Below are 19,825 nucleotides of genomic sequence, written 5' to 3'. Positions count from 1 at the left end.
CCGACTTCCTCCTACAGTCTGAAAGACATGCTGGTTAGGTGCATTGGCCATGCTAAATTCTCCCCCAGTGTACCCGAACAGGTGCCGGAGTGTGGCAGCTAGGGGATTTTCACGGTAACTTCATTGTAGTGTTAATGTAAACCTACGTGTGACACTATTAAATAAACTTAAACTTAAACTTAAGCTTGAAATTCCGGTCTGTGTATATTTATAATAGTAATTAGCATGGTTGCCTCACAGCACCAGGGGCCCGGGTTCAATTCCTGGCTTTGGATGACTGTTTGTGTGGAGTTTGCATGTTCTCCCCGTGTCTGCTTGGGTTTTCTCCAGCTGCCCCTATTTCCCCTCACAGCCTGAACGGCATGCTGGTAAAGATGGATTGGCCATGCTAAATCCTCCCTCAGTGTATCCGAACAGTTTATGTATTAGTGCCACAAGTTCCTTCCCTACAGGAACCAGATGGGTTTTTCTAAAAATCAACAGTGGTATCAGTGAAACTCTTTGCCACAGAAGGCTGTGGAGGCTGGGTCATTGAGTGTCTATAAGATAGAGATAGGTTCTTGATTAATGAGGGGATCAGGGGTTATGGGGAAAAGGCAGGAGAATGGGGATGAGAAAAATATCAGCCATGATTGAATGGGGGAGCAGACTCGATGGGCCAAATGGCCTAATTTTGCTCCAATGTCTTATGATTTCATGGTCACCAGGAGTGTAGCTACTGGGGGATTTTCACAGTAACTTCACTGCACTGTGAATGTAAGCCTACTTGTGACGAATAAATAAACTTTAACAGAAACATAAGCATGAGATAAGCATAAGCATAAGAAATAGGAGCAGGAGTAGGCCATCTAGCCCTTCGAGCCTGCCCCGCCATTCAATAAGATCATGGCTGATCTGAAATGGATCAGTTCCACTTTCCCGCTTTCTCCCCATAACCCTTAATTTCCCTGTCTATCAAAAACCTATCTACCCGTGACTTAAATATATTTAGCGAGGTAGCCTCCACCACTTCAACGGGCAGAGAATTCCAGAGATTCACCACCCTTTGAGTGAAGAAGTTCCTCCTCAACTCTGATCTAAACTGCACCCCCCCCCCCCCCTTATCCTGAGGCTGTGCCCTCTAGTCCTGCTATCCTTTCTAAGCGGGAAGAATCTCTCTACCTTGATTCTATCCATCCCCTTCATTATCTTATACGTCTCTAATCTGGCCTTCATAGCGAGGGGGGTTGAATATAAAAGTAGGGAGGCCTTACTGCAACTGTACAGGGCACTGGTGAGGCTGTAGCTGGAGTACTGTGTGCAGTTTTGGTCGCCGCACTTGCGCAAGGATATTTTGGCCTTGGAGGGAGTGCAGAGGAGGTTCACTAGGCTGATACCGGAGTTGAGGGGCTTGAGCTATGAAGAGAGGCTGAATAGACTGGGTCTGTACTCATTGGAGTTTAGAAGGATGAGGGGGGATCTCATTGAGACGTATAAGATGATGAATGGGATGGATAGGATAGAGGTGGAGAGGCTCTTCCCGCTCAGAAAGGACAGTAGGACTAGAGGGCACAGCCTCAAGATAAGGGGGGGGTGGTTTAGAACGGAGTTGAGGAGGAACTTCTTCACTCAAAGGGTGGTGAATCTCTGGAATTCTCTGCCCGTTGAAGTGGTGGAGGCTGCCTCACTAAATATATTTAAGACGCGGGTAGATAGGCTTTTGGTAGGCAAGGGGATTAAGGGTTATGGGGAGAGGGCGGGAATGTGGAACTGAACCACGACAGATCAGCCATGATCTTATTGAATGGCGGGGCAGGCTCGAGGGGCTAGATGGCCTACTCCTGCTCCTATTTCTTATGTTCTTATGTTCTTATTATGTTCTATAAGATCCCCCCTCATCCTTCTAAACTCCAACGAGTAGACCCAGTCTATTTAGTCTCTCTTCATAGTCCGACCCCCTCAACTCTGGTATCAGCCTAGTGAACCTCCTCTGCAGTCCCTCCAAGGCCAAAATATCCTTGCGCAAGTGCGGCGACCAAAACTGCACACAGTACTCCAGCTGCAGCCTCACCAGTACCCTGTACAGTTGCAGCAAGACCTCTCTGCTTTTATATTCTATCCCCCTCGCTATAAAGGCCAGCATCCCATTCGCCTTCTTGATCACCTGCTGCACCTGCAGACTGGGTTTTTGCGACTCGTGCACAAGGACCCCCAGGTCCCTCTGCACCGTAGCCTGCTGCAGCTTTTCGCCTTTTAAATAATAATCCCTCCTACTATTAGGAAACCGCAGATATAAAATTGTCACGCTGAAATTGCAACTCCCACCAGTGGTGGCACTATAGCATTTCTATTGAGGGGGAGATGACAACTGCAACGTGACCAGTTCACATGGAAATTGTCCATTATAAATGTGAACAGTAATTTATAATGACAGTAAATGACTGTGTGCATGCACAGATGTCACCATTTCACACATTGTATAGCTGTCACGGATTGAAGAAAGATTTCTGTCACGAATTATGAACTTACAGGATTTTTTTTTGTCCTGTAAGTTACTTTTCAGCTTCATAAAAGGGCTTTTCAGTATTCAAACTGTTAAAATTGCAGGGCCATCAAATGCAAAATCTGTTCATTTGTGTTGGAGCCTCGGCTTCTGAAATGTGTAAATACCACAGATTGTTTCGATCACAGACTTTCATTCCTGGAAATTAATTCTTCTGCCATTTCAAAGGATAAGATATTCTTTTATTCTCTTCTTCTTCACATTCGCTGCATTTTATTTCCAAGTTACGACGGCACCCATGTTGCTATAGCAATGGAGTGAATGGGATATTTTGCCTAAGAGATCCAGCAATTTTGACTTTGGTGAATGCAATCGCAAGTATCCGTGTCTAATCTGAATGTAAGTGTCAGTTTAGCGGAGCTGGTCGCTGGTTCTGGACTCCAGGCCAACTATGGATTAGGCTAATGATCCAAAGCTAGATCGGCTGCCCTATTCACAGGGTGAGATGTTTAAAACCAGGGGTCTGTGTCTGTCAAATCCGGCGACTGTGGATGAAGAACGAGGTGGGAGGGTAGAGGAACCCGGGGCTGGTGGAGGGGAGAGGGGTACTTCATCAGTTCATGAGATATAACAGCAGAATCAGGCCATTCGGCCCATCGAGTTCACTCTGCCATTACATCATGGCTGATATGCTCCTCATCCCCATTTTCCTGCCTTCTCCCCATAACCCTTCAAGCCATTACCAATTAAAAATCTGTCTAACTCCTCCTTAAATTTACTCACTATCCCAGCATCCACCGCACTTTGGGGTAGTGAATTCCACAGATTCACAACCCTTTGGGAGAAGTAGTTCCTTCTCAACTCGGTTTTAAATTTGCTACCCCTTATCCTAAGACTATGACCTAGAATGCCCCACAAGAGGAAGCATCAACTCCACGTCTACTTTTTCCATACTTTTTATCATCTCGTTTTCCTCAATTTGATCTCCCCTCATTCTTCTAAATTCCTGAGAGTATCGGCCTAAACAATTTCTCTTCGGGGCGGGGGAACCTAAGCTGGGATTCTCCGATTCCACTGCCAGACAGAACGGAGAATTTGGCACTCAGCCAAAGTGCCATTCACTGCAGCGGGACTGGAGAATCCCAATCTCAATTTATCCTGGCCAAGTTTCTAATTATCCCAAAGGGTAAGCAGGAATTTTGCCAATGTCCTTGCCAACATTCCTATTTGAAAGGACGGTAATTAGCCATGGTCCCAAGAGAGTACAATCTCATCATTAAATAGAGATAATATTTATATTCAGAACAAATTTGTCCTTATTTCCTCTGCCCCATCTCCTCTGCTCCCTTTTTTTATTCATTTGTGGGACATGGGCCCCACTGACTGGCCAGCATTTATTGTCCATCCCTAGTTGCCCTTGAAGGGCAGTTGGGAGTCAACCACATTGCTCTGGCTCTGGAGTCACGTGCAGGCCAGACCAGGTAAGGACAGCAGATTTCCTTCCCTATAGACCATTAGTGATCCAGATGAGTTTTTCCAACAATCGACAATAGTTTCATTGTCGTCTGTAGATTCTTAATTCCAGATTTTTTTTATTGAATTCGTATTCCACCATCTGTCGTGGCAGGATTCGAACCAGGTCCCCAGAACATTAGCTGAGTTTGTGGATTAATAATGATAATAACACTGAGCCATCGACCCCCCATCTATAACTCTGTCATTTCTAACAATATAATTCTCTACATTTCTACCTTGCTTCAGTTCTGTAGAATGATCATATTGGTCATCATCAAAATGTTAACTGTTTCACTCCCCATGGATACTGCCAACCTGCCGTGTTTATCCAGAATTTTCTGTTGTTATCTGAGGTAATTGGGAATATGGCTTGAAGGGTATCATTTCACAAGTGTGAGCAAGGTGATGAGGCAGGCCTTCAAGAACACAAGACGTCAAGAGATAGGAGAAAGAGTAGACCACACAACTTATTCAGCCAACTCAATCATTCAACATGATCATAACTAATCTTGGGATCCAATTTCATTTCCCACCTGCTCCCTGTATCCCATAATTTCCTGAGAGCCTAAAAATCTATCCATCCCAGCCTTAGATGTATTCAACAGTGGCGTGTACACAATACTCCAGGGCGGAGAATGCTAAACACTTAGATGAGGAGAACCCTTCATTTAAAGACCTAATTGATCAGTTGGTTGGGTGGCTGGTTCGTGATGGGGAGTGACGCCAGGAGCCAGGTTCATTTCCAGTACTGGCTTATTCTTGAAGGTCCATCTTCTCAACCTTGCCCCTTGCCTGAGGTGAGGTGATTCTCAGGTTAAAATCTCCGCCAGACAGGTCCCCACTTCAAAGGACAGAGCAACCTAAGGCCCTCTCGGTCCACGGTGACGTTAGCTCACCTTTACAGGGATTGAACTGGCGCAGTTGGCATCATTCTGCATCATACTCCAGTCACTTGGCCAACTAACCTGTTTGATAACAACCACGGAATTATCTTGGTGTTCAACTTGCTGTGGCCTGCAAGGTCTGATCAAATGGCTAAACGAGAGAGTACGTGAAACTGAAAGGGGGAGAAACCACTGGGATTATAGAGCTGTAGACTTTTACAGCACAGAAGGAGGCCCTTTGGCCCATCATGTCTGTACCAGCCATCAAGCACCTATCTATTCTAATCCCATTTTCTAACACTTGGTCCGCATGTAACCTTGTGTGCTATGCTGTTTCAAGTGCTCATCTAAATGCTTCTTAAATGTTGCGAGGATCCTTCAACTCCACCTGTTCTGAACTTGCAATATTGTTTGAGTTCTATTTCTCCCCTTTTCATAAGATATAGGAGCCAGAATAGACCATTCGGCCCATCGAGTCTGCTCTGCCATTCAATCATGGCTGATGTGCTCCTCATCACCATTTTCCTGCCTTCTCCCCATAACCCTTCAACCCATTACCAATTAAAAATCTGTCTAACTCCTTCTCAAATTTACTCACTGTCCCAGCATCCACCTCACTTTGAGGTGGCGAATTCCACAGGTTCACAACCTTTGGGAGAAATAGTTTCTCCTCAACTCTGTTTTAAATTTGCTATCCTTTATCCTAAGATTAGAACATAAGAACATAAGAAATAGGAGCAGGAGTAGGCCATCTAGCCCTTCGAGCCTGCCCCACCATTCAATAAGATCATGGCTGATCTGTCGTGGCTCAGTTCCACATTCCCGCCCTCTCCCCATAACCCTTAATCCCCTCGCTTATCAAAAACCCATCAACCCGCGTCTTAAAAGTATTTAGCGAGGTAGCCTCCACCACTTCAACGGGCAGAGAATTCCAGAGATTCACCACCCTTTGAGTGAAGAAGTTCCTCCTCAACTCCGTTCTAAACCGCCCCCCCCTTTATCTTGAGGCTGTGCCCCCTAGTCCTACTGTCCTTTCTGAGCGGGAAGAGTCTCTCCACCTCTATCCTATCCATCCCATTCATCATCTTATACGTCTCAATGAGATCTCCCCTCATTCTTCTAAACTCTAACGAGTACAAGCCTAGTTTATTCAGCCTCTCCTCATAGCTCAACCCCCTCAACTCCGGCATCAGCCTAGTAAACCTCCTCTGCACTCCCTCCAAGGCCAAAATATCCTTGCGTAAGTACGGCGCCCAAAACTGCACACAGTACTCCAGCTGCGGCCTCACCAGTGCCCTATACAGCTGCAGCAAGACCTCCCTACTTTTATATTCAATCCCCCTCGCTATGAAGGCCAGCATCCCATTTGCCTTCCTGACCACCTGCTGCACCTGCAGGCTGGGTTTTTGCGACTCATGCACAAGGACCCCGAGGTCCCTCTGCACCGTCGCCTGCTGCAGTTTTTTGCCACGTAAGTAATTATGACCTCTCATCCTCAAATGCCCCACAAGAGGAAGCCTCCGCTCCACACCTACTTTATCCACACCTTTTATCATCTCAATTTGATCTCCCCTCATTCTTCTTAATTCCGGAGAGTATCAGTCTAAACTTCAATCTCTCTCCCAACGACAAACCCCTCACTTCTGAAATCAAATATTTGTTGTTCACTTTTAGTTTTAATTAAATGTTTTAAAATTTACAACCCTTCTGGTTTGAACCCCAAGTGGACTGGCTAGTCCTCGGTCAGAGAATATGGACATGCACAATTTTGTAACTGGAAATGATCAGGGACAAAAATAATGATCGCTGAATCCCTAATTAACAGCCCACTCGCTGACAGTAATAATTTAATCTTGAGCCTATTTCGGTAAGAGCTACAGACTTTATTGAATAAAAATATCTCAAGTTGCTTCACATGAGAGATTATCAAACCAAATTGGTTAAACCACTGAAACAGATATTCGCTGAGATGGCCAAGAGCCTGGGGAAGGAGATAAGATTTAGGGAGCGTCTTAGGGAAGAGAGAGTTATGAAATGGAAAGGTTTAGGAAGGAAATTCCAGCGTTCAGGGCCCAGGTAGCTACAGGTGGGAGAATGGAGTCAAGACACGTATCAGCCATGATTGAATGGTGAGGCTGACCTGATGGGCTGAATGGCCTAATTCTGCTCTGATATTTTATAATCTTTTAGGTATGGCTACCAATGATGGAGCAATCAGAATGTGGAAGAGGCCAGAAGAATGCAAAGTTCTCAGGGTCTTGTAGGGTTGGAGGAGATTACAGAGCTAGGGAGGAGAGAAGCTATGGAACAACTTGAAAACATACAAACATACGAATTAGGAGCAGGAGTAGGCCCTTTGGCCCCTCAAGTCTGCTCCGCCATTCAACAAGATCATGACTGACCCGATTGTTTCAATCCCAAGTTGCTGCCTCCCACTAATAACCTCTCACCCCCTTGTTAATCAAGAATCTGTCCAGCTCTAACTTAAAAATATTCAAATATTCTGCTTCCACTGCCTTTTGAGGAAGAGAGTTTCAGAGATTCATGACCCTTTGAGGGAAAGAAATTTTCCTCGCCCCTGCCTTAAATTAACAACCCTTTTTTTGAGCAGTGACCCTTATTTACAGATTCCCTTCACTTCCACCGAGGATTCCCTTAGGATTTTAAAGCTTTTGATCAAAATGCCTCTAATACTTCTAAACTCTGGTGGATATAAACCTAACCTTCCCAACCTTTTCTCATAAGACAACCCGTCTATTCCTGCAATTAGTGTGGACTAGCTTCCCTCAACTATTTCATTTCCAACTTTCCTCAGAAGATGAGGCAATAATCTAGTTGTGGTCTCACAGATGCCCTGTACAACTGAAGCATTTCCTCCCTACTTTTATAATCAATTCCCCTCACAATAAAACAATAACAGTCTATTAGCTTTCTTAGTTCATGCACTAGGACACCCAGGTTCCTCTGCACCTCACCGTTTAGATAATCAGATTCTTCCTTATTTCTCCTGTCAAAGTGGATAATTTCACGTTTGCCCGGGACTGGAATTCTAGTGGGCGATGGGGAGGCGGGGGGTGAGCAGACAATGTTCAGTCCATTGAAGTCGGTTGGGAATCTTTGGTTTTCAGGCGAGCCAGGCCAGAGAGTCCCACCCCAGATCTTTGTCCATTCACTTAACCTTTCGCTGTTCCTTTGTAACCTCCTTACATTCTCTTCTCAATGCACTTTCCCATTGATTTTTGTGTCATTAGCAAATTAAGGAACCATATGTCCACACCCTTCATCCAAGGCAATCATACAAATTGTATAAATGGTCCCAGCACTGATCCTTGTGGTCCACCACTTATTACACCCTGACAAGAGAAAGTCCCATTTATGTCACCTCTGTTTCCTGTTAGCTGGCTAATCTTCCATCCATGCCAATATCTTATCCCCTACACATGTGTTTTTATTTTCCAAATAACCTTTGATGCAGCACCTTATCAAATGCCTTCTGGAGATCTAAGTACAGTACATCTACTGGTTCCCCTTTAACCACAGCACCGGTGACTCCTTCAAAGAACTCCATTAAATATGTTAAATATGATTTCCCTTTCACAAAACCATGTTGACTCTGATTGCCTTGAATATTTTCAAGCACCCTGCTGTGACCTCTTTAATAATGGCTTCTAACATTCTCCCTGTGACAGAAACTAGGCTAACTGGTCTTTAGTTTCCTGCTTTCTGTCTCCCTCCCTCTTTGGATAAAGGAGTTACATTTGCTATCTTCCAATCGAATGGAACCTTCCCTGAATCAAAAGAATTTTGGAAAATTAAAACCAACGCGGCAACTATCTCATTAGCCACTTCTTTCGAGATCTTAGGGTGAAGCCCATCTGGACTAGGGGATTTGTTTGCCAAAGACCCGACAATCTGCTCAATACCATTTACTTCCCAGGCTGTAAATGTCCAGAGTTCCTCCCTCCCTTCCATTTCCTGATTTACAACTACTTCTGGGATGTTATTTGTCTTCTTTATAATGAAGGCTGACGTAAAATACATATTTAATTAATTCGCCACAGCCCTGCTTTCTGTTATCAATTCCCAGATAAAATTTCTGCAGGAACAAGACTCACTTTGACTCTTATTTAAATATTGATAGGAATACACTTATAAAACATCTTTGGATTTTCCTTCATTTTTATAATAACTCCACGGATGTGAAAGTCCTGTCACCAAGTTACTTTATTTACACCATACATCTGTACACAGCCAGCTCTCCAGTTGCTCCTGGCTGAATGCAGGCAGAGAGTCTGACACACCTGCTTTAAATAGGGAGCATGAGGTTCCCTGATTTAACCATCGATTAGGAACATCTTTTCATACCAACCAAGTAAACCAAGTCAAATTAACTTAGGGATAAATTGAAAGGGCCAGCTCCCCAAAAGGCCACTTACTATCTACCCTATCTCTGTCGCTCATAATTTTGTACACCTCAATTGGGTTCCCCACTCAGCCATCTCTGCTCCATGGAAAACAACCCCAACCTAACCAGTTTCTATTCCTAGCTGAAATGTTCAAACCCAGGCAGCATCCTGATGAATCTCCTCTGCACCCTTTCTCATTCAATCACATCCTTCCTGCAGTGCGGTGACCAGAACTGCACACAATACTCCAGCTGTGGCTTAACAAGCTTTCAACACAGATCCATTATCACCCACCCCCCCCCCCCCACCCACCCTGCTCTTATATTCAAAGCCTCAGCTAATAAAGGCAGGTATCTCTCACTGAAACAGAATGTAAAATTCAATCACAGTATGATTGCTGCTATCTAAGGGTGCCTTTGCTATGAGGTTGTCAGTTAATCTTATCTCATTGCACAATGCCAGGTCTAGTATAACTTGTCCTCCTGTTAGCTCCAGAATGTGCTGTTCTAAGAAACTATCCCAAAGACATTCTATGAGCTCTTTATCAATGCTACCTTTGCCCATTTGATTTTTTCAATCTATATGTAGATTACTATCTCCCATGAATAGTGCAGTTCCTTTCTGACAAGCTCTCATTATCTCTCTTTAGATATTCTGTGCTACTGTGTGGTTACAATTAGGGGGCCTGTACACCACTCTCACTCCTTGCCTTTATCATTTCTCATCTCACCCCAAAACTGCTTCTCAATCCCAATTTCTTGAAGTTAGGCCACCCTTCTCTCATGAGCAAATATCCCTGTTAATTAACGGAGCCACCCCTCCACCTTTCCCTCACCTCCTGCTCTTCCTAATTGCCACACACTCCTCAATATCTAGGTCCTAATCCATGTCATCCTGTGGTCATGTCCCTGTAAAGGCTAGCTACCACATCCTATTTATTCATTCTTAATTGCACTATTATCAAGAATCCAAAAGAGGGGTAGGAAATTTGATGGGTGGCACAGTGGTTAGCACTGCTGCCTCACAGCTCCAGGAACCCGGGTTCAATTCCGGGCTTGGATCACTGTCTGTAGGGTTTACACATTCTTCCCGTGTCTGCGTGGGTTTCCTCCAGATGCTCTGGTTCCCCCCCACAGTCCGAAAATGTGCGGGTTAGGTGGGGGGGATTGGCAATGCTAAATTGCCCTTAAGTGTCAGGGGGACTAACTAGGCTAAATGCATGGGGTTATGGGAACAGGGCCTGTGTGGGGTTGTGGTCGGTACAGACTCAATGGGCCAAATGGGCTCCTCCTGCGCTGTAGGATTCCAAAATTCTATGATATCAGGTCATTACTGGACCAGGAGCCAACGTAGATGAATGAGCACAGGGCCAATGGGTGAATGGAATATGATGCATATTCAGGAAGGAGAGCTTGCGATGAGCTCCAGAAGACTGAAGGCTGACCAGGAGAGCTTTGGCATGGTCAAGTCTGGAAGTATGGACGCTGGGGAGAGTCTGAGGCAGGAGTGAAGCTGAGCAGTGTCACAGGGGTGGAAGTAGACACCCTTGGCAATGAGACACATAAATACATAGCTGGAAACTCAGCCCTGGGTCAAATATGGCATGAAGTTTGGGAATGGTCTTGCTCGGTATCGGAGAGTTGCTGTGGAACAGGATGGATTATGTTTAAAATTTATTTATTAGTTACAAATCGGCTGACATTAACACTGCAATAAAGTTACTATGAAAATCGAGTCGCCACACTCCAGCGCCTGTTCAGGAACACTGAGGGAGTATTGAGCACGGCTGATGCAGCTAACCAGCGTGTGTTTCAGACTGTGAGAGGAAACCGGAGCACCCGGAGGAAACCCATGCAGACACAGGGAGAACATGCAAACTCCACACAGACAGTGAGCTAAGCTGTGAATTGAACCCGGGTCCCTGGACTGTGCCACAGTGCAATCTGTGTAGCTAAAGAGCTGAGTTTGTTCTGCCACACAAACACATTGACTTCACTCTTCCCAATATTCCAATAGAGGAAATCTCTGTTCAGCCAATATTAGATGTTGGACCAGGACTGAGACAGAAACTGTGAAGGGTGTTTTGTCATGTGTTCGGGGTCTAGATAGGGGGTTCTTTGGGATTTGTCTATTTTCACTAAGTAAGCTACCAAAGACATAGTTTGTTAAAACCATTATTTATTTACAGCTCTATGCACATCTTAGGACTCTGCAGAAGGTTAGATTTTGCCTCCCTCCAGGTCACTGTTACTTAATCAATTGAGTAACATTTGTGCCACTCAAGTGTCAGGTAACGACCATCTCCAACAGGAGACAATCTAACCATTGACCCTTTTCATTCAATTATATCACCAATGCCAAAGAGCCCACGAGCAACATTCTGGAGGTTACCATTGATCAGAAACTGAACTGGTCAAGCCATACAAATACTGTGACTACCAGCGCAGATCAAAGGTTAGTGACAAATAACTCACATGCAGACCCCCAAAGCCTGTCCATCACCTACAAGGTACAAGTCAGGAGTGTGATGGAAAATTTCCCACTTGCCTGGACGGGTGCAGCTCCAACAACACTCGAGAAGCTCAACACCATCCAGGACAAAGCAACCCATTTGATTGCTACCCCTTCCACAAACATTCAATCCCCCCCATCTAAGGTGAAACACATTCTTCACTCTCTCTATTTGATACTATTGTCCTTCTCCTGGGTGGCTGTAAAGCATTGTCTTGTTTCTGGTTCCATCAGAATCGGAATTGTGAGCCCAAGTTTCTATTGGCATTCTTTCTGAGCACATTAAGGTTCTGCAGTTTCTCCTGAGATTTCCCTGTCTCAATCCTGTACCATCACAGCTGTGGAAGTCTTTTTGATTTTTTTGCCTTCTATCTGATGATCTTATATCCACACTCTCTCTCTGGATTGGAACGCAGATAACTCTCGTGCCCTGTGGCTGAGGTTATGAGCTTGCTTGTGTCTCTGTTTAACTCTCTCATTGTCACTTGAGGTGATATTTGGTGTTAGTTTCTGTTGCAGAGCTGGATGCTGTGTTCTCAGTCATCTGCCCATGAGCAAGTCTGGTGTTGCAGACCCATTTTGTGGCAGAGAGACACTGTAACTAAGAAGGTCTAAGTTGAGATCCTCATTCTTCTCATCAAGTCTTTGATGGTTCAAACACCTCTCTCGTTACCCATTCACCTGATGGTGAGTATTTTGTAGTCACTATTAATCTTGTAGTGATGATTTTCTGCCAGCTTGTCTCAATCATTGATGAATGAATCTGGGTTTTACTTTGTTTCCGCCTGTTAAATTTAGCCTGTGCTATAATTAGATTTTTGTGAATGCTGAAATGCCAATCATATGCCTGGCAGACCTTATCATGAGAACTTGAAATCTTAACAACTCCCTGTCTCGCTATTACGTCATTTGCAATAATTAATCGAATTCTTCCACTTTTGGCCTCTTGTACATTGCAATGACTTCAACCAAGACATTGAGGTTGGCCTATTGGAAGATGAACTCCCTGGTTAAGGATCCAATTGATGGGCCAATCAGGGAGCCTTGTACTTAACTGGGTGTGTCAGTTCCTCTGGTACCCCCGGAGGTAGACTGCTGACTGCGAGTACCCTGTGTATCGCTGTTAGAGTTTGTAAATAAAGGGATTTTGGTGAAGGGATTTCTGCCTTCACAGACTTATTACATACATCCCCCCATTTTCTTTGCTGCATCCCTGCCTTTACGGCTGAGGGCCTCAGCTCTGGAATTCTCTCCCGAAATCTATCCTCCCCCCTCACATCTTTAAAACGCTCCTTTAAACTTCACTTACGTGATCAAACATTCTGTCACATTTGCCCGACCCTCTGCTTATGAAGCTCACATTTTATTTTCAGTGTTGTAAGATACCTAAAGACGTTTTACTGACTTAAAGATGCTATATCGATGCAAAGCTGTTATTTTTGCTTAATTAAAATGTGTGGCACGAATGTTCTTGTCAGTAGAAGGTGTATTGGCCAGGCATGACACAGCATCATAACTTTGTGAATCACCAGTCATGAGTTCAGACTAACTGCGCCTTCCTGACTTGGAAATGTATCGCTGTTCCTTCACTGTGGCTGGCTCAAAACCCTAGAATTCCCTCTCCAACAGCGCTGTGAGTGCACCTACACTACATGGACTGCAGCAGCTCAAGAAAGCCGCTCACCACCACCACCACCTCAAGGGCAACTGGGGATGGCCAATAAATGTTGGACTAGCCAGCGATGCCAATGTCGCACCAAAGAATGAAAACAAAAACAAAATTTGAAAATCTCCTGTTTTTGATTTGATTTATTATGGTCACATGTACGGGATACAGTAAAAAGTAATGTTTCTTGTGCGCTATACAGACAAAGCATACCATACATAGAGAAGGAAAGGAGAATGTAGTGTTACAGTCATAACTTGTGTGTAGAGAAAGATCAACTTAATGCGAGGTAAGTCATATGTTAAGAACATATGTTCTTATGTTCTTAAGTCCATTCAAAAGTCTGATGGCAGCGGGGAAGAAGCTGTTCTTGAGTCGGTTGGTACGTGACCTCAGACTTTTGTACGTTTTTTCCCAATGGAATAAGGTGGAAGAGAAAATGTCCAGGGTGTGTGGGGTCCTTAATTATGCTGTCTGCTTCGCCGAGGCACTGGGAAGTGTAGACAGTGTCAATGGATGGGAGGCTGGTTTGTGTGATGGACTGGGCTACATCTATCTCACCAAGAAAAAAAACACACAATGCTTGCTCTGAGTTTTTTCCACTCCACCTTTCAGAGAATCATTGGGCAATTCATCCTACAGTCATGGACGATTGACAGAGCATTTCTTGGCTCAGTGTGTGACTTCCACCCCCAACCTTTGGGGAAAAGTTCCAATCGGATTAGTTGGCAGCTCTGTAGTCCTGGCAGCAGCAGGCTTGAGTGGTGGTCATTGTTGGGTCTACAGCCAACCCCCAGTGAAGAGGAGCTAATGGCTCAGGTAAGCCTAATGGCAGGGTCTGGCTGGCGTGTGCCAGCATGAAGGAGGGTGGGAGGAGGTTCAATTTGAAAGGCAGGGGGAAGAGGGGGGGTTAAAGGTGTGTAATGTCTTGCAAAGGTGTGTGACCACCAAGTCTGAATAACAAACAAACGGTTTCTTAAGGTGAGTAATTATTTACAGAGAGTATAATTGTTCGGTACTCCGCGACTCCAGACCCCGAACTGGCAAAGAAAACCTGCCCTCAGCTCCAGGAATCGCATGCTCCAGCCCGACTGGGCATATGGGTCAAAAACCCTGCAAGAGCTTGTCCCTTACAGGGGCACCCAACCACAAGGTGTTAGGGTTAAAAGGGGGGGTTAACGGGCATTAAGATTAGGATTAAAGAGTGGCACAGTGGTTAGCACTGCTGCCTCACAGTGCCAGGGACCCGGGTTCGATTCCCGGCTTGGGTCACTGTCTGAGTGGAGTTTGCACATTCTCCCCATGTCTGCGTGGGTTTCCTCCAGGTGCTCTGGTTTTCTCCCACCAGACATGCTGGTTAGTTGCATTGACCAGACATGTTGGTTAAGTGCATTGACCATGCTAAATTCTCCCTCAATGTACCCGAACAGGTGCCCGAGTGTGGCAACTAGAGGATTTTCACAGTAACTTCATTAGTGTTAATGTCAGCCTATTGTGGCACTAATAAATAAACTCAAAAAATTAAACTTAAATCTTACGGGCAGGGATGCCTCTGATTGGCACGGAGATTCCCTAAAAGAGGTCACTGTCCTTCTTGCCCGAGGTGGGCCTCCCCATTGCTGTGGGCGAAATTGCACCAAGGAAATGGTAGACTCTTAAGTGGCCATTAATTACTCCCTTACTATGCCCAACCATATAGCATTTCGATTGCTGCCCCCCACCCCACCTCTCCCACCCCCCATCCATAGAACAAGAAGCAGGTTATGGCAAGCAGGGAACAAGCCATTCACTGAATTTTACAAGCCCGTCCTCCCCCTTCACCCACATTCACACCTACCAGTGAGAGACAGTAAAATTGCCCAATATCCAATCAATTAACCAGTTAATCCTCTCTTTCTCCTAATCGTGACAGCTGTTATTCTCTGATTCTCCTTGTAAGAGTGTATTTTTCTCTTTATCCTGCCTTTATTCCCATGTGTTTATTCATGTAATACTTCCATTTATCATTGTATTAAGCACTCTGTTCTATTCTGGTTTTCTTTCACTCGTCTGAGAAATTACATGGTTTAATTATTCATTACTGCTGATAATTATCTTTGCTGACTCCGTTTTAATCTGTCTCCTTCCCACCTCTGTCTCCTCTATTCATGTTCCCTCTCACGCACTCCTACGTGTTAATCCACCTGCCAGCCCAATCTTTTGCTCTTTTGACTTTTGCCTGTTTTATTTCTCTCTCTCACTCTCGAACTTAATGGCCTCAAACATATGAGCTCAAATACAGGGCATTGAAGTTGGGACTGGCATCGTGGCTGCTTTAAGGGGAAGGCTAGGGCCATAAGACCATAAGACACAGGAGCAGAATTAGGCCATTTGGCCCATCGTGTCTGCTCCACCATTCAATCATGGCTGATATTTTTCTCGTCCCCATTCTCCTGCCTTTTCCTCATAACCCCTGATCCCCTTATTAATCAAGAACCTGTCTTAAAGACACTCAGTGACCTGGCCTCCACAACCTTCTGCGGCAAAGAGTTCCATAGGTTCACCATTTTCTGGCTGAAGAAATTCCTACTCATCTCAGTTTTAAAGGATCATCCCTTTAGCCTGAGATTGTGCTCTCTGGTTCTAGATTTTCCTACTGGAGGAAACATCCTCTCCACATCCACTCTATCCAGGCCTCTCAGTATCCTACAAGTTTCAATAAGATCCCCCCTCATTCTTCTCAACTCCAATGAATACAGACTGTTTCTCGTACAACAAGTTCTTCATTCGAGGGATCATTCTTGTGAACCTCCTCGGGACTCTTTCCAAGGCCAGCACACCCTCCCTTAGATATGGGGTCCAAAACTGCTCACAATATTCCAAGTGGGGTTCAACCAGAGCCTTATAAAGCCTCAGAAGTACATCCCTGCTCTTGTATTCTAGTCCTCTCGACATGAGTGCTAACACTGCATTTGCCTCTGTAACTGCCGAGGGTGGAAGCTCTGTATTGAATCACCTGGGACACGTGTGCAGCCGGGGGAGCGGGGAGAATGGAAAAGAGTGGGGTTGGGGCAAACAAAATTGCATCTAGCCCTACTGCGAAAGATTCAGGTGTTGACTTTGAAGGCTGAGGAGAGAGCTGATGGGCACTCAAGGAAATGCCTGGTGTCCTGGTAAACAAGCTTCTGGGCAATGGCCCCGAGTATGGAGGAGTTCAGCTCCAACTTGTGTCAATCCTCCAGCAAGCAGCCAGCTCCATTAACCACTGCAATGGGGCCTAACGCTGACGGGCCCTCTGCTGGGTGCTCACTCTCTAAGCTCAGAGGCTTACCATTAATAGGATTTTCAAGAAAGTCATGTTTCCCCTGCTGAGATAGGAGGAGACTCAACATTGCAGCCCCAACATATTAAGAGGATAATAAAATGTAGAAGCAGAAGTAGGCCATCCAGCTGATTGAGTTTATTACACTATTCAATTAGACCATGACTGATCTGATGCTGGGCGGCATGGTGGCACAGTGGTTAGCTCTGCTGTCTCACAGCACCAGGGACCTGGGTTCGATTCCCAGCTTGGGTCACTGTCTGTGTGGAGTTTGCACGTTCTCCCTGTGTCTATGTGTGTTTCCTCCAGGCGCTCTGGCCTCTTCCCACACTCCAAAAATGTGTAGGTTAAGTTGATTGGCCGTGCTAAATTGCTCCTTCAAATCAGGGGGATGAGCAGAGTAAATATATGGGGTTACAGGGATAGGGTTTGGGTGGGATAGTTGTCAGTGCAGGTTTAACGGGCCAAATGGCCTCCTTCTGCACTGTACAGATTGTATGATAATCTGCAACTCCACTTTCCTACCTTATCCCCATAACCCTTGATTCCCTTACTGAGTAGACAGTATCTCCTCACTGGCAGTGACTGTGGGACCTTGGGAGGAGGCATTTGCTGCCCTCTCATAGGACTCATACTTCTCACCTCTGCCCGCACATCGTGCAGCCTGGCATCCAACCCACGGTGGGACCCTGCCGTCTACATCTAGTCTAGGCCCAGAGCTCACCCACCACCTGAACCATCCTCACACCTCCCAAGCTGTGTTCACTGTAAAAGCAACGGAAAGAGTTAAACAAGAGACAAGCTAAAGAAAGGGATTTCACAAGCGCAACTCTTAATTCTGCAAGTTGACTGGTGCTTAATTATGGAGTGAGTTTGCAGCCAGTTCTTCTGTGTATACTTGGCGCTGGCGTTGATATTTCTTATTAGGTGAGGAAGTACCCATGAGATTAGTGCAAGCAGTTCGATTGTAGCCATGAAGAAAAATCAGAAAATACTTGGCAATGTTCAGCAGGTCAGGTAGCTCCTGTGGAGAGAGGAGTTAAACGTTCCAGGTTTGTGTCCTTTCATTAGACCGGAGAAAAGTCAGGGTTTTGAGCGAATGAAAGGGGAAACGGTGGGAGGAAGAACTGAAGGAAGGGTCTGTGATGGGATGGAGGGCAGCTGAGATGAGGTGAAAGGTGCGAGGGGCAAGGTTTAAAAGAGATGTACGAGGCAAGTTTTTTACGCAGAGGGTGGTGGGTGCCTGGGACACGTTGCCAGGGGGAAACGGACTTTAAAAGGGCAGAATCTCTGGAATTCTCTGCCCGTTGAAGTGGTGGAGGCTGCCTCGCTAAATATTTTTAAGACGCGGGTTGATGGGTTTTTGATGAGAGAGGGGATTAAGGGTTATGGGGAGAGGGCGGGAATGTGGAACTGAGACACGACAGATCAGCCATGATCTTATTGAATGGCGGGACAGGCTCGAAGGGCTACGTGGCCGACTCCTGCTCCTATTTCATATGTCCTTATCTTGACAAATGCACGAATTGGGTGGGAATAGAGGGATATGGTCCCTGGAAGGTTTTAGTTCAGTCAGGCAGCATGGTCAGTGCAGGCTTAGAGGGCCGAAGGGCCTGTTCCTATGCTGTAATTTTCTTTATTCTTAACTTCATGGTGCAATGGCCAAAGGAAATGGGACACGGACAGAAGCAGAAGACATGTCTCGAAGAGGTGCGAATGCCAGTATAGCTGCTGTCTAAACGCAAAGTGAAGGAATGAAGGCAGAAAGAAGAGAGAGACAAAGAAAACAGAGCGGGGCAGGGGTTATGATCTAATATTGTTGAACACCATGCTCAGATCAGAAGCAGTAAAGTTCTCACTCAAAGGACAAGGGGCCAGGTTCTCCAGCCACCCGGACCCAAGCTTCCCGCCGGCGGGAGGTGGCGTGCTGTTTGCTCGCGAGGGATTCTCCAGTCCTGCCGACATCAATGGGAAATCCCACTGATGTCGGCAAACCCGCAGGGGGAGGGGGTGCACTGCCGGCAGGACTGGAGAATCCCACCGGTGTGGAAGATCGGAGAGTTCCGGCCAAGGCGCTTTTTTCTCAGGCCGGCTTTGAGCCTCATTGGAACAATGCGGCAGACCGAGGACGGAAAGGTCGGGGATGAGTAACAGTGGATGGTTAGAGTGACTGGCGATTGGTAGTTGTGAAGAGGTGGTGAGAAGGACAGCGCAATTATTGGAGGGGAGCGATAGCTCAAGGGTAACTCCATAGGATTGGTTGTTCCCTGAGAGGGAAGGCCAATGGATTCTGCTCCTGATCCTTGTACAGCAAGGAAGGAGGCCATTCAGCCTATGCTAGATTTTTGACAGAAGTGTCCAATTAGTCCCACTATGTTTTCCACATATCCCTGCGATTACACGGCATGCACACACACAGTCCCAATCTCTGTCCATCTCGTATGCGTATTCTCACTGTCCGTCTCCCTTTCCTTTACTCCTCTAGTGTTGCTGTCTATCTCCATCTCCCACCATCTGCCTTACTTGTTCTCCTCCGTCTCTCTCTCTCTCTCTCTCATGGTTTCGGCCTTGCCTCCCTCTCATCAAGGATTGTGCGGGTTAGGTTGACTGGCCATGCTAAATAGTCATGATATGGAGGTGCCGGCGTTGGACTGGGGTAAACACAGTTTACCATGCTAAATAGTGTCAGGGGGACCAGCAAGGTAAATATGAGGGGTTATGGGAATAGGGCCTGGGTGGGATTGTGTTTGCTGCAGGCTTGATGGGCTGAATGGCCTTTTTCTGCACTTTCCGGCTTCTATGATTCTATTCTATGATTTGTCTCCCTTCCCCGGAATCAGATTGTGCTCACTTAATTCCAGAACTGCAGGTGTTGGATATCGGTGAAGAGATTTAATGCCTCCAGTGTCTGTAGAACACTTTACCCTATCCCAGAATGCTACTTGCTACTCCCCCCCCCCCCCCCCCCGGTCTCCCTGACTCTGCTTGATTGAGATTGCCAATTAAAAATCAATTAGTATCTAATTATTTCCCTCAGTATCCTTACATCTGTTACAAACA

This window comes from Carcharhinus amblyrhynchos, chromosome 17 (genome assembly GCF_965287045.1).
Source record: "Carcharhinus amblyrhynchos chromosome 17, sCarAmb.v2.hapA, whole genome shotgun sequence".
Taxonomy (NCBI): domain Eukaryota; kingdom Metazoa; phylum Chordata; class Chondrichthyes; order Carcharhiniformes; family Carcharhinidae; genus Carcharhinus; species Carcharhinus amblyrhynchos.
Note: the sequence above shows the minus strand (reverse complement) of the source record.